Source organism: Octopus bimaculoides, chromosome 1, assembly GCF_001194135.2.
Source record: "Octopus bimaculoides isolate UCB-OBI-ISO-001 chromosome 1, ASM119413v2, whole genome shotgun sequence".
Lineage (NCBI taxonomy): Eukaryota > Metazoa > Mollusca > Cephalopoda > Octopoda > Octopodidae > Octopus > Octopus bimaculoides.
Window position 1 is genome coordinate 114044973 of NC_068981.1, and position 5728 is coordinate 114050700.

A 5728-nucleotide genomic window follows, 5' to 3' on the forward strand; every position below is an offset into this window, starting at 1 on the left:
ATATATATATATATATATATATATATATATTTACATACACACATATATATGCACACATGAGAGTATAGGCGCATATGTGTGTAATTGTGTGTGCGCGCACACGTATGTATGTATATGTATAAACACCGAACACGTAGGGTATCAATTTAAGTCTAACCACATGAATCTTTATATCATTATTTGGAATTTCCTGGAATAATTTTAATGACCTTATATTCATTTGACTGGAATGAATAATGCTTTCTCGAATGCATTCACTTTGGAAATAAAAATCTATGAACTGATATTGTTGAAATTCAGGGTTATTATTTTTAAGATGTAGTTTATAACTGGAAGAATTGCATTTTCATTCTCTTCGTTGTGTATCAGTTTTCGCATTATTCTAATTCTTTTGTTTGTTGTAATATATCAGTTTCATCTAATTTGACCCATTGTATTTCTAATGCTTTGATTTTTAACATCTAAATTCTAACTTTTCAGATTTATTAAATTCATATTGTAGATTTAGGTAATTTGTTGAACCTTGTATGATGTTCTCAGCTTGATTAATGTATGATTTAGTCGGTTTTTCAGTCGGTTATTTGATCTAAATCTTCCATGTATACGATATCGTTCGTAAACTATTCGTAGCAAGTAAAATATTAGTAGCTTCATTCAGAAAATGGAATAAAGTTAATGAAAAGAAGAATGAGGACAAGGGGTTTGTTTGATGAATTTTACTTCCCATGAGTTTAGAGATATTTTTATGACGTTCTCTTTGCCTTACTTTTCATTTCAATATAGTTTGTTCGATACATTCTAATAAAATCAATACTATTTTATTTACCAGTAATGTCTCCACTATCCATGCTGCCAAAAGTTCTTCGATAACCGATCCATATCTTGACTATATTTTGTTTCTTTTTGCTGTTTCATTAATTTCCCGATACACCAATTGAATTTTGATGCCCCCTTTTCTCTTGTGATAAGATGTTATTATTCATAACCAGTATGTTATGGAATAAGGGCTTTGTTGTCTCACCTTGCACAGTTGCCGTCTGATCAGACTTCAAATTTTCGAGTTCTCGTCAAAAATAAGAGTTCCTGTCTCAAAAGGCTGTCTATCTTTTACCAGAGCCTTCTATTTGATGAGCTACACTGCTGGCCCTGGTACGGAAACACTATATTGGCTGTACCATCTGCTGTGATACCTAAGCAATGAGCCTGTGTGGTCTCCGTTCGTATGGCATATTTATCCGCAAGATGACTGCTTGACAGAACTGAAATCCTAGATCAAACAATGACCGGGATTTACATGAACAACGTTGTTAATTTTTCCCCATTCTCTACTAGTTGAGTAATGGTATTGTCTGGATTCACTCTAGGACTCTATAGAGGAACGGTGTTGGGGAAACTTGTCGACATTTTCAGGGTAGCTCCCGGCGTCATTCAAAATTAATTAGTGTGTTCCGTAGGAATTTTGGCTTGAGGACTATAAAGGATTGCATCTAACATGGCAGAATGACCGAAGGGTGCAGCTGGCTGGAGATAAATTCTGCAGACATGCATACAACGTCAGACAAGTTATCCGAGGTGTGCGCAGAACGTCAAAACTGCTCTGCAGGCACTTGGTAAGATTCCTGACATGGCTGACTGATAGACTTATATCAAACATGTGGGATGGACCCAGAAATCAGTCGAATCTATCGTAATGATTAGCTCGTCAGACAGTGAAGACAATTTCCCTCTGTCAAGTGACTTTTAATGAAAGAGGTTGTTTGATGTACGGGAAAGCTATGAGGAAGAACAGACACTTTCCTTTTAGGTCGAGCTGTCATCAACTCTTTCAATTTTCAATTGCAAAAATGAGAGGACGTACAAAGAATTTCTGATCTCATATGAACTTGATGAAAGTTGGGTGAGACAAGAGTGGACGAGACAACTGCATGTCAGAGTATAACAGTTGTACTGGTTACTTGATGATCATGTTTCTGCGCGGTTCTTCTGTTGACCATAGATGGAAATATTCTTGTATCACCGGAATATCACTGCATCATTTTCATCATCCTTCATTAATTTCTATAGCATATACACTTATATTTCAGCTTTCCTTAATTTGATTGTCAATGTAAAACTCCACAATTTACGATTTATTTTTAATTGTCACCTTCATCCCTCGCTCTGGTGCAAACAAAACGTAAAAAGAAAAAAAAATTCACTGCCTACCTTGAAGTCTTGAAGGATTTATATTTATTTGCCTTAGGCTTTGACAAAATTTTGCCATTTTTTAATATTTTTCCCAAATGTGAGTTTCTGTTTTGTATTCTCAAAATTTGTGTAGATATGCTAAACTCCCTTTATTTCTATGCGAATGTTTCTGAAGTAAATATCCGTTGTCTTGGGTCGGGGCATTATCTCAAAGTTAGTCTCCTAAGAGAGAAAGAGAGATAGGTAGATATATAGAAAGAAAGAAAGAAAGAAAGAAAGAAAGAAAGAAAGAAAGAAAGAAAGAAAGAAAGAGAGAAGAGGACTGGTAAGAAAGAAGCAAAAGAAAGAGAAATGGGTAATGCAGAGCGTACAGGAGAACGTCAGAACTAAAACTGCCGGCGTCTCTGCTGCCATAACAACCAAAAGAATCAGCGCAGTTGCTTTGACGATATCACCACATACAATGGAGATAGAAAACAAAAGTAATCATCATCATCAGCAGCAGCAGCAGCAGCAGCGACGACGGTACAACAGCAACAACAACTGAACGAAAACAGTAACAAAATATCGTTTGGTTCTCTAACCAAATAAAACGCAATCAATCAACAATAAGGAAAGATCGATTAAAAAGTACAAATGTGACATAACAAGCTCAGAGTTTATTAAACCTCACCCAAAGTACTAATTAGCACCCGAGAAAAGAATGGGTAAGAGCAAACGCTACAATATACACACGTAGCATAAAGAGTAAACTACTTGCTGAATATTTAGTGCACACTCACCCTACCTAATGAGATGGAAGCAATATAGGGTGATTGTGTTACCTGCAACAGAGAAAACTATCCCAGAACACTTGCCACTAAAATTTTTTCCTCACAACATTTTATAATAATTCCACTAGTACTTAGGATCAGGGATGAACAAAATCCGAGTCACCAAATGCAATTAAAGGGGACCAGACTAGAGAGAAGAAAATGAAGTGTTGAAATGGCCGAGGTTTGTCCTTCAAAAGAATAAATCGGAAATTCGTTCGGAGTTACAGATGTTGGTTGCATATGAGGAACTAAGTTGCATCCTGGGTCAGTCTTCCAAAGTGCTAAATATGTGGGAAAACATGGTCCATGGAAGAGAAAAATGAAAGTAGATTTTTTCTCTCTACAACTCCCACCAACACACCGATTGCGACAACAAGATCAGTAACGATAACAGCACAAACAACAACAATTTGCTCACATACTTAGAGAAAGAATTCTCCATCAGACCAAAAACAGAATAAGCAAATCTAACCTTAGAATATGAAAATTCGAACATAGCCTCTGCACTTTCTGAACCTTCGAACGTGTAAGTTACGAAGTAGACCCCAAAATGAAGAAACGGCAGATATTTGAAAAGAGGAGATATTTGAAAAGAGGAGAGGTCCGAATAAAGAATCAAGAGACCTGACTCAGAACAACAACCACAATAAAATCAACAAGAGTCACTGTATCAACCAGAGAAAAATCAACAACAGCGACACCAAAGCAGAATCAAGAGCAAAAAGACAATCATCTCCGCCACAACATATAAACAGGAACATAGAAACATCAATAAACTGTTTACCTACATAGTTCTTCGAATAGAGGTCGAAGATTTGGTAAACTTTGGTACATTCAAAGAGAAAACTTTAACCACAGGTGAAACCTATGATGTCTTAACTATTTAAAACGTAAAATAAAAACTTCTGATGAGAATCACACTTGAAGTGAACTGCTCACAGAAAAATCAAATGCTACATAATGTGAAACATTAAAAATTCTGGATATGAAGATTTCATTTCCTCTTCCTAAAGTGGCCGTACTGAGGATAGGTGGGACAAATGTACATTACGTTTGGCTGTGATAACTATCAGAGAGACCAGGTTGCTCACCGTGATAGCTACCATACTCAAACACGCGCGCTATTTCGTAAAGTCAGGGATATAAGTACAAGTGCGGTCTTCCTATTTTCAGATGGTAAATCGATGGTCTTGAAAGGAAACAAAAGTGAACTCGACGATTTACGCCCCACCAAGATTTGCGCGGCCAGATTTCTATAGTTGCCTGTTTTGTTTGTTAGTATTTGTTGATGGTTGGAATGCATTCTGGCATTGAGTGGGAGTATCTGACACGAAAGGTATGTGACATCTCACATGTGACAAGTTTTGCAATGATTGTTAGATTAGAGCAGCTGTCTGGAGATAAGCTTAGAGTAAGTATTCCGCTTTCAGATAGGCAGGAATTAGCGAGCTAGTTAAATAAGAACTGAAAGGATCCATGAACAACAGGTAGGGAAATCTCGCAAAACAGAAAATAACAAAGGGAGACTATAGAGAATCGAAGAGGAGGAGCTCGTAGAAGATGCGTAACAAATGATGTACGGGAAGCAAGAACGGAGCTTGCGTATATCTCTGACAGGAAATACATGTCAAACTAGACCGTGTGCATTGAAGCACGATAGGTCAACATAGAAGAAACACTGCGCGGAAACAAATCTACAACTGAGTATTTGACTGACCTAAACGATAGCGTACAACCCGACTCTATGCAGATATTTCTAGTTTTCCAGTAGTATGCGATGAACAGATCACGAGTGCCGGTGGTCTGGAAACATTGAGCCTCGATACCTACACTCACAGCCTGTTGTGACTCACGATCAGAGAAATAATATGCGATACAGCTATTTGAGTTTAATTATTTTTCTCTTTGACTAAGCTCCTATCAACTACTTGAAGTACAACATTAAGAAGAAGGTAGACAAAGATAGGAGTTTTGCCTCCTACAAAGTTTTACGAAAGGTGGAAAGAACCAAAGAAATAGTTTTGATGATTTTGGTGTTTTGATGTAATGTCAATTACCTGGCACTTTCTCTTTTCTTTTTCTACTAATACTATATCAGACCTTATAGCTCTTATTACTCTGCCAGTCTCAATGTTAAAATCCCATAACATCTTATATTTCTTATTTTCTAGCACTTTACTAGGTTCATGTTCATACCACTTATCAGTATGGTTAAATCCTAGCTACATAACCCTCAGTAGACTATTCTCCTTAGGATGTCATGTCTTTTCATTTATTCTTTCTGTTCCAACATACTACATTCACTAACTACATGAATAACACTTCCTAATACTTTCCTTCTTTGTTTTACTTAACCTACATTGGGAATCTATCTGACTTTGGTCTATGATGAGTTTTATCTAATTAGTCCCCAAAGATTGATCTTGAGCTACTACTAATAAACGTTCTGCCTCCCTTTTCAGCCTTCCTTTCTGCAACTCCAACCGTGTCTTACTATTACTGTTTTCTGTTGCTGTCGTTGGAAATCTATGATGCAAAGCTTTCCCTTGCCAGTCCGATATTCTCTCTTCTTTTATCCGCTTTTTAACCACATTCAGCTTTTTGGCTTCCCCCACTGTTACTCAAGCCACTTTTAATAAAATTTCCTCACTATTACCTACATAGGAAACTATATCTGCTCGAGCTAACTCTACGCAATCTTCTACTGATATTCATCCTTTTCCACC

General features: G+C 36.9%; 1 long non-coding RNA gene across 1 annotated transcript in view; it reads right to left on the reverse strand.

The window, feature by feature from the left end:
- The window catches only part of LOC106867651 (uncharacterized), a 13302-nt gene extending 10729 nt beyond the window's left edge, over positions 1 to 2573 (reverse strand). The window contains exon 1 of the long non-coding RNA XR_001409171.2: positions 2206 to 2573. This is a non-coding gene — a long non-coding RNA (uncharacterized LOC106867651). The remainder of the gene's footprint in view (positions 1 to 2205) is intronic.
- Positions 2574 to 5728: the final 3155 nt, after the last annotated feature.